A 10,409-nucleotide genomic window follows, 5' to 3' on the forward strand; every position below is an offset into this window, starting at 1 on the left:
GAAAAAAAGAAAAAAAAGAAAAAAAAGATTAATTGGTTTTATATTGTGTTGTATCATTTCTTGTGGTAGCTGTTAAAAATAGATAACCAGAGGCTAATAGATGTTAATGGTTCCTTTCACTATTAAAAAATCAATATTTCTTGGATAGCGTATATCTTAACGTATTCTTTTTGCTTAAAAGTTCCCGATTTGAAGATTTCCTAACAAATAAGTCTGCATTTACATACCATCTTTGTTTTGCTAGCACTTGAAATTTCATGTCAAGTTGGATAAATATATTTTGTGTAAATTAACCATACTCTTGCAGAAAGAAGACTAGAAAACATGTAGCCACTTGTCTTCCATTAAAGAAAGTAGGTATTCTATACACGGCATTGTTTTCTTAAAATATGATTTTGTAAGCATTCGTGTAATTTTCAAAGGCTGCATCATCCAGGTTAAGTAACTTTTCCACAGCTTTCACATATTTATTTCAAATCTGTTGGAAAGCAGCTAGGTTTTCAAATGTTAGTAGTTAAAATTGTAAGCTATTGAGTTATTGACCAACACTAAGTTATTAATCAAGCTAAAAAATTCTACAAGCAGGGTTCAGTGCTCTGAAGCAGTGTAAGATAATAGTATTTGTGTTCAGTGATGCAAGTATCCACAATTAAGCAGTTCACTTGACAAATGAGATAGTTACCTTTACTTTGCACTGAAGTGAACTATGCGTGTTTGGTCACCACTGTCCCTTTCCCTCTAGTTTCAGTTTCTCGACTCTTAAGCATATACATTTATTAAAGAGAAAGCAATTAAGTTGGTGTTGACCTCAACCCTAAAGATGCATACATCAAGAACTATGATTTAAAACATGGGTAAAAAACCATTCCTATCCTCCTCTCCCTCCAGTTATTAATTTTCTTAACAAAAAGCCTGGTGAGCATTTAGGGACTCTGCCACTGAACTAAATAAAATACGAAAAGGGAAAAGATCTGTAATGTGTTATGAAATCAGTTTTGCAAAACAGAAATGTATTGACAGGACTTCTTTATTCTCCAATTCAGTTAGCAAGGGTGTTTGCATTTCAGCTCTCCTGTCTCACTTTGCTGTCTTGTTTTCTTTTCTTCTTGTGTTTACAGTGTGTTTGTTATGGTTCTGAATTTGTAACATCAAACACAGTCAGGTTTGTTTGTTTCCTGTGTTTGTTTTTAACAGATCTCTTTCAATCAGATAATGTTGAGAACCTAATCTGTGGGTTTCATTTCAAGATCACAAAATAGTCATTTTCAGTCTGGCTGGAGTTCCCTGTGAATTGGGTGTACTGTGCTAAGTGTGAAAAAAATAAGAAAGGCATAGAATGTGTAGTGCTTGCTCACTAGTGTGCTGGATTATGTTTTTCAGGATCTGATGCCCTTAGGCTCTCAGGTAATTCCTGCAGATGTATTTTGTACTTGCTAAAGACCATGAAGGCTGGTGTTTGTGTCTACCAAGAAAGTCCCAGAGAAACAAACCCACAGCTCTCTTTGGAAATTATTGGGAAGACTGGGTGCTCCTCCCCACGTGGTTTTTGATTCGTGACTATGGGATGCACTCATGGCCCAGTGTTTCTCTTTCCTCTGCAGGCCCTACCAGTGTGGTCACTGCTCCCAGTCCTTCTCCCAGCCCTCGGAGCTGAGGAACCACGTCGTCACACACTCCAGTGACAGACCTTTCAAGTGCGGTTACTGCGGCCGAGCCTTTGCTGGTGCTACAACGCTCAACAATCACATCCGGACGCACACTGGGGAAAAGCCCTTCAAGTGAGTACGTGAAGCCAGCAGCATGCCAGGCGCCAGTGGAGAGGGAAATGTGTAGCTGCCGCTCTGTAGCAACACATCAGTGTGAGGGTGAGCTTCCCCGGAAAGCCAAGGCCAGACGAGTCCATCTGTGATGTGACTGAAATCAGAATTAAACCAGGCTTGTTTTCAGGTGCCATGCAGACCCAGAGCGATTCCTATCCTCTAATGAGAACTTGATTCTTTTAGGTAAATGAAAAGCTGCTGCCACAGAACCACAGCTGAAAATACAGTCGAGGCTGTTACAGGCAGTTCTGTAAGCTACTGACTTTCTGCGATGCCTGTATGAAGAGCTGGGTGGAGCTTCACCTTCAGCTAATTTGGAACTACTTAAATGGAGAGTGGGTGGTGCTGGTGGTGCAATATGCATCTACTTGTTTGGTATTTTTCTCAGAACCACTGCATAAAAAATACAACCCTGTGTTGTGGCTTAAGTTTGATAAGATCATACTAATAAGTTGGTAGTGTTTAGCTACCCAAAATATTAAGAGAAAGGAACCTATTAGGACATTTTTTAAATTAAGCAGACTTTGCTGACCTCTGCAGTTTCTGCTTATTGAAATTAAAGCAAAAGACACATCTGCATCTCAGGAACTTTCTCTACTTTTATCTCCAGCAATAGTACAGCTGATTCAGGTCTGTTTTACTTTCTGTTCTGCAGGACTCTGCCTACTCACCAGGAGATGTTCTCCAAGACAGAATACACTTTTTCTGTGTTGCTGTGTGTGTCCTTTCTGAATTGACAGACACAAATGTTATGTTTACTGTATCTGGAACAATCCCACTTTGTTAGAAAAGCATTATATTGATATGAATCCATAATGTGTTGATATCACTTCCTTTGAATGCTGCCCAGTGTTCCCAGGAGAAGGCTGGGGTAAGACTAGGAGAGGGTGGGTCTTCCCCTGTTCTACAAGGGCCACTTGTACTCAGCCAACTTGCCTCTCTTTGTCTTTCTTTTCCACTTTTGCCGCACTGTGCTCCAGGTCTGGTTAATGTAACCCAGCTCAGCCACAGGGCCTGTCAGAACCCCTCATAACAAGCTCAGCAGAGATACCAATGCTTTGCCTCCATATATGGCTGAAAGGAAGCATGTCCTCCATACATGCCTCTGTTGAGGACACAGGGACAGAGCCAGGAGCCAAATGCTGCATATCCAGGACAAAAAAAGTTTGCATGCCAGAAACATTTGTCTGGTATATAGTCTTGCAGGTGGGAAAACTTGTAAACTAGGAACATCTCAGTGATGAGTCCACCAGAAGCAGGCTGTTGGATGCTGAGAGCCCACAGAAAGAGAGCCAAAACCAGTGAGAGCAATCACATTGATTTTACCTACTTGCTGTGTAAATAGATTTTAGTAATTAATGGAAGAGGTTTCTGGGTCAAAATGGAAAATAGATTTCTTTTAATGTTAAGGTGTTACTTATGTGTAACCTTGTTGACTTCACTTAATTTTTTCCCTAACATCTTGTTTTTGTCACGTTTCCAATAGATCTGCTCTTTTGCCCCATTTAGGGCCATTATTTGTCCCTGTTACTTTAGTAATTTTTCCCTGTTTTCCAAAATGGGCTTGACTGTAGTGCAGTTCCTTTAGTGAAAGAAAAGGCTTAATGTATGTACTACAATACATGGTCTGGGATTTGCTTCACAATGCCTATGCTGAAGTATTTACACATTCTGGACTTCACCTTCCTTTTCCTAAAGTCACAGCTTAGGGCAACAAAATATATGGATGCTTTGTACAGCTGCTTTATGGTGCATGTCATTGCGTTTATTCAATTCTTTCTTTAAACTCCAGAAGCAGCAGTTCCACTTTCTCACTGGAAGACTTGTGGAGGAAGCTGACTGGTAATTTCACATGAAGCTAAAACTGGAGCTGCCATTCTTCCTGCCCCTGGTAGTCAGATAAGGGGATGCAGATGCCCTGATCCTGAAAGCTGTTTAGAAGGACAGACTTCACATCCCTGCAGGACTGCTTCTGCCTGTGGGAGGAGGGGCAGAGAACTTATCCAGAAAGCAATCCAGGCTCTCTGCTGGGGGAAAAACAGATAGCTGCAGCTCATCCTGGTACCTTCTCACTATTTGGATCCTCCTTTGAACAGGAGGGATCCAAGACCTGATACTATGTAAGCTTAGGAAAAAAAAACAAAACAAAACACAATGAATTCTAATAAACAGGGACTGTAAATGGGACAAATATTTCAGTCTTGATCATGCAGTTTAGGTTTCATATGTTTGCCTGCAAAGGTATTTTGAGTCTTCTGTACCTCAAAAAGTTCTGAACTTGTGGCAATGCACACAATACTATTAGCAAGAAAGACCAGGTATGGAAAGTACTAAACTACTCACATCGTCAGTAAGATGTATTAAAAATAACAGGTGTCATTTAAAACATGCTGATAAGTTCAATTTCATGGGTGAAAATGGGACCAGCTGCATAGTTAATGTGCACCTTCTATGAATGCAACCTCACTATTTCTTGTGCAGTAAGCCAACTATGTTTGTAAGTGGCATTTGGAGAAATTATATTGTGCACATATTAAGCAGGCAGTGTCAACCATTAAGCGTATGTTGTGTGGGCATTATTTCTAAAAATGAAATTTGATTTACAAAGGGTGAAAGTATTTTTAAATATTTCAAATTATTTTCTGCTTAAAAGGAAAATCAACCATGGTTGGTTGGTTAAAAATCTTTAGATATGAGAAGACACTTTCTCTGTAGGTCTTAGTTAGCTCTGGATGTATAGAGGAAGACTTTTCTATTTGCTTTTCATTATAGATAACAATGCTAAGTGAGGTTATCTGTAGCTAAAGCTTTAGCTACACAGCCTGGACTGCAGGTCCAGTTAGAAGAGATTTTGTTTCATGTCACCACAAGCTATCAAGTCAGCCTCACCATTGTAATGTTTTTGTGTATTCTTATCTTTCCAAAGTCTCCACTATGGCTGCTAGTCTGAGAACAAAGCCCTTTAGCGAATTTAAGGTAGGGGAAAAGGGAAGTTATTGTTGATTCTCATTTTATTAAATTCTTCTCCCCTTTTCTATTTCTGAAAAATTTAAGGTAAACTAAAGAACCTGCCTGCAGAGTCAGGGCTGTGCAAACATGTAGTTTTCAGGAGTCAGTTGAAAATAATGTGAGGAAAGATTCCTTCTGATTGGAATAAACCAGGTGCTTTTCATTTTTCTTATGGAAATACAAAACTAGAGAACATTTATGTCAGCTGAACATAAATGTTGTATGTACAGTGACACTGTAGCTTTGTACTCTCTTTGTTGTTTTTTTTTCCCACTCTTCCAAATTATTTCAAAACTCAGTGTTATATTTAATTCTTGATCAAAATTTTAAAATATTCATTAGGAAAATATCCAATGAGTGTGTTTTTGTAAACGAGGCCTTATCTTTGTTTTCTTCAGCTAAAGCCTTTCACAGAAGTTGATATAAACCTGGGAATCATAGCAGTCATGATTACAATTCTCATTGCCAATACTTTAAAGGCACTCTAAAGCACACAGACCAATGGGGGATATCTAACCAAATTCAGAACCTGGTGCTACAGAAATCCCCCCAAAACTTGTTCATGTTGTCTGTGAATTTAAGTATCATTTTGTTCAACTTATCCTCTCAAGCAACCAAATGACACAGAGAGGCCTTGTGGTGGGATGAAGTTTTGTTTAGGATGAGGCTGATTGTAGTGAGACAGTATGAGACTACATATGTAAAATGAAAGCACGTGCATGTTGTAAGAAATGATAACATAGACCCACTTGTCACTGACACCATCTAATTGTGTGAAGAATTTAAATTGTTTCTTTTAATCTACCTTGTGCTGGTGACTGTTTAAATAATGAACAAATGCCCTTAGAAGGATTAACTGGAATTCGAGTGTCCTGTCAATTAGTAGGCAGCATTATTGCAAATATTTGTATCTGTATTTCGGGCTTTAACAAAATTTTGGTTATGCCCAATTTAGCCAGGCCTGGGCTCAGCTCCCATTATTACTGTGGGGGAGGTGGACTCATTTCGTTTTTGACTCTTCTGGCTACTGTTAAATCTTTCAGCACAATGTTAGCCGTGTGTGGCTAGTAATATCAGAACACACACAAAAACATGCATGCATGTACTCAGCAAACTCAGATGGGGGTAACTGCAGTGGTTACTATGCTAAAATGGACTGGAAAAGTATGACTGTTAGAGGAAAAGTGTATGGCATAATTCAGAAGAAAGACCTTGTTAGATCTCATCCCATTCCCACTTGCTATGAGGCAGTTATGATTAGTACAGTCACAAATTTGTCCACACCTTTCCTGCCATATTGTGTCTAGCAACACCTACTTCAGGTCAAACTGAAAGGAGGAATTAGGGGGATAATGTTCATCTCTTCTGTAAGCCTTTTATTTACATATTCCAGGCTGTAACCTTTAATCATGCTCTTTCAAAGCACCTTGACCGTACTCAGCACCTAGGGTGCAATCTGAAGGTAACTCAGGTGCATGAGGCTTAGCTGCCCAGCTAAAGGCTTTATTCTGATTTCTACCCAAGGGCTGCTTAGTGGAGACAGCACAGTCTGACCAGAAATACCTGGTCTAGAGAGCAAATGGCGGTAGCAATAAACTTACTCTTTTCTAGTCTCCTAGTGGCATGATACAACCTTCCTGTCTCTCATTAGGAACGTGTCCCAGAACGACCTGCAGCTTGAAAGCGAGAGCATTGTCACTGGTAAAAGTCAGTGGACAAAGGACAGGAACTTACATTTTAAAGGATCACAGTGACCCTTGTTCCCTGCTTTCAGGAGAAGATTAAGAATATGTACATAGCCAGTGGTTTTACTGAGGAGCATTAGGTCTTTTGATAATTTTATTGTCCTTCTCTGATTCACCCGTGGCCCTGAATGTCCTGATATGGCATATTCCACTCCTTCGCTCAGGCTTTTTGAAGTTGGGTGTTGCCACACCTGATTTTGTAGCTTACTATGAAATTGTACTACTTGCATCTCCATAGGGCAAGGATCCAGACTCCAATTACTCAGCAAGGAAACCGCTTGTCTTTGTAGACATCAAAACAGCAAAACTATCAAGTTCAAGTAGATGGCAATATCTCACACAGACTAAGCTAACCCCCAGCCTTAAAATTGATTCCAGTGCCTCTGTGATAGATACATGTAAATGTATATAAAAATAATATAATAATTTATAAGTTTGTCAGGCAATGGAAGGTAGTATATTTTGACACACTAATCCAGTAACTAATCAGTTTTCTAATAAACAATCAGCAGTACACTAATGTGTCATCAGCACTTCAGGAGCTCTGGAGAGTGGATGATCTGCACATAGACGTTAATGAATACACCAAAAATCATTAAGTAATCAATACTTCTGAGTTATTTTCATTGAGCTGATAGCTCTGATACATTAAAGCTGACATTTTACATTTGTCGAGATCACAGTGCAGTTTTTAACAGTGGAACAGGCTGCTAAAAATATTCCACAAAAGACAGTCAAAGAAACACAACTTAAAAATGCTGACATTTTAGGTTGGTACAGTAACTTGAATGAATGTGTCTGTAATGTCTGTGCTAAATACTCCTTTAGCAGAACTTTTTTACTAAATGTTACTAGTGTGAAGAACATTCCACAATTATACATCTGTGTAGATATCTTTCTTTTCTATTTCTTTTGTAAGCAGCTACATCAGTGACAATTCACCTTCTAACACTCATATCAGTGAAGAGAAAAAGACAACTATGAATTAGCTTAGCCCATTGTTTTTCTCGTTTCTCCTTTGAAGGTGAAGAATGCATGGTAGTGATGCTTGTATTATAATCTTCTCTGAAGATTCACACAGCAGCATTAAATCAGAAGTGGCTTTTGGAGGGAGTGCCATACAAGAAGGATCCACTGCATCTGTATTTGCAATTCATCAAACATCTCTATCTAGCATTTGGAATGCAAATTAAAAGGATAGTTTTGGGGGGATTAGATACAGTAGATTCTATTTGAAAGCAGGGACAGGGGATCCACTGGGAGTGAGTAACATCCCTCACCTTTCTCCCTTGAAATTCAATAACTTCATTAATGTTTTCACATTTTATTTTTTTGGAGATTATTGTTATCTGAAGAGAGAATAGGGTAGAAAGGCTGAAGACATAACAGGCGGCGAAGAAAATGCTGGTGATAGTTATGAGTTCTCTCTCAACACAGAAATATTGTGTGCATGTTTTCAGGTAATTAAATAATCACTAACTCCATATGTGCCTGTTTTAAAACGAACCCCACTGCATAGTCAGATAAACTGCAGATCAGATAAGCAATGAGTTTTCTCTTGTTCTAACACTAAACAAGTATTGCTTTCTTATTTCTCTTCCTCAAACAGGCAATTGTGGATTTTAAATTAGCAGAAGGTGAAATTCTATTTGTCATCAATTTCTCCTAGGGGTTACAGAGCAGAAAACTGCAGACAAGCTGCTTCTTTGATGGCTCACTCCTAAAAATCTCTTTTTGTTCTTTATCTATTTGAACTGACAGTGATCAGAGCTACAGCAGGACAGGCCTCTCTGGAGAAATCACCTTCCCCTTGTCTATTGACAGATTCCTCTGTTCTGAATCAGACAGGCCTTGTCCCATCATAGGCATCAAGGTCTTGGAAGTAGCCACCAATTAAACCTCTTGAGCCAGTAAAATCTGAAGCCACTTTTAAGTGTCTGTTCTGATTAGGCAGGATGAGACAAAGCCCATTACCCCCCCCCACGAGCAGCTCCCTGGTCTCAATTTTCTCCCTTGCCTTCACCAGGTGCGAGAGGTGTGAGAGGAGCTTCACACAAGCCACCCAGCTGAGTCGACACCAGAGGATGCCCAATGAGTGCAAGCCAATAACAGAGAGCACAGAATCAATTGAAGTGGATTAACTGATTGACTGGTTGGAATTAAACTGCAAGGAAAGTCATGATTAAATGTCACGGACACTTAAGCAAAACCAAAGATTTCCTCTGAGCAACTTTCAATCAGTCCCAGAAAACCAAAAGCAGTAATAAAATAAATAAGATGTTAAGAGATATTGATCCTGGCATGAAAGTGAGACCAGGAAAGAGATTATTTATTTATGACTAGGGATGAGTCTTATTTCAATTGACAAGTTACTTGGGACTGTTAACATTTCAACTCCCACCATGTATTGCTTTAATTCTAAAAGCCTTTATAATTGTTATTTAATACCAAAGTGAGGAATCTCAAGGGTTCTTCTGCCCACAGTTATGACTGAGAATGCACATGGACTTGTTTATTGTTGCACCTTTTTGTAGCCCAGATGTAACCCTTAGATTTGGCTGGACTGGGCTAAGTTGATCTTGATGTGGCTGTAACAGAAATTGGTGTGTGGGATGGGGAGCAATTGAGAGCTATATCTGGGTCAGTGTCAGCCTCCTCAGACCAAAGGGCATTTCATTTCCATAGTCTCATGCTTCACACTGTGTGCACTTTTTCATACAAGTAGTTTCATTCAACGACCTTGCATTGGTACAGATATTCTGGGGGGAGGGGAGGAGGGAGAAAGAGAAATGGAAAAAAAAAAAAAAAAAAGGAATAGTTAGTATAATCTGACAAATATACATTAAGTAAAAGAAGCAGTAGTAAAGCTAGCAGAATTATCAAATTCAGCCTCATAGATCTGAAATACAGTCTACTTGCAAATGATGCTGTGAGGAGCAAAATATCAAGATAATTTTTCTATGTTTCAATGATTGATTCAATGGTTTGCTTATGTTTAGAAAAGGTAAACAGAAACCCAATCTATAGTTACTGACATTTTTATTCTGTTGACTTGGATCAAACTGAAAATGCTCCTGTTTTAGATGAAACTTTCAGTATTCTTGGACTGAGCTTCAAAACAAATAAGTCTGTACTCAGATACCTTGTAAAAGGTTTGGAGGCTTCATAGTGCTCACTTTGCCTGATACAGTCATGAATAGAAGGAAGCCAAATTCTTCACAGCATCAATGCAAAAAGCTCAGATGTTGTTATGTTGGTTTTCACAATTTTCATACTCAGTTACAATGGCTATTTTCAAGCTTGTATCATTAATTTTCTTCAGATTTCATCATTTTGTCAAGTTAAAGAATGATTTTCACTTTTAGAGACCAGCAGTGTTTATATATTGATTGTTTCAGTGCTAGAGCTGTAGTTTGATAAACGTACAAAATTTAAAAAAAAAAAAACAAAAAAAAAAAGAAAGAAAAAGAAAAGGGAAAAAAAGGTAAACTGCTCCTCGGTCATGTTATGTCATGACATAAAACTGCAAGATAAATTTGCTAAGATCATAGGAAATAAACCAAATTTGTTCACTTTTACACCAAAACTGAAGTGCTGGCTAACTCCTAAGGGCTCAGTTGGTTGTATCATATACTTTTAAAACGTTGAAGAGCTCAAACAGATAAAGAGCATATAGTAAAATTCAAATACATTTAAAATGAATTTGAAATCTAAAGGCATTCTTTTGTCAGGATGCTGTTTCATTACACTGCAAATCTACATTGCAGAGTCTGGAGTTTCCAAAGTCCTTTAGGGAATAAACTTCAGGAATTACCATTTCTGTGGTTGTCCATTA

The 10,409-nt window shown here is 38.6% G+C and overlaps 1 long non-coding RNA gene across 1 annotated transcript; it reads left to right on the top strand.

Annotated features, from left to right (window-relative positions):
• The first annotated feature begins 13 nt into the window (after positions 1-13).
• Positions 14-9,385, top strand: LOC104915374. Its single transcript, XR_002110159.2, has 2 exons — positions 14-1,778; positions 8,601-9,385. It is a non-coding gene; the product is annotated as an uncharacterized LOC104915374 (long non-coding RNA).
• The last annotated feature ends 1,024 nt before the right edge of the window (positions 9,386-10,409 follow it).

Source organism: Meleagris gallopavo, chromosome Z, assembly GCF_000146605.3.
Source record: "Meleagris gallopavo isolate NT-WF06-2002-E0010 breed Aviagen turkey brand Nicholas breeding stock chromosome Z, Turkey_5.1, whole genome shotgun sequence".
Lineage (NCBI taxonomy): Eukaryota > Metazoa > Chordata > Aves > Galliformes > Phasianidae > Meleagris > Meleagris gallopavo.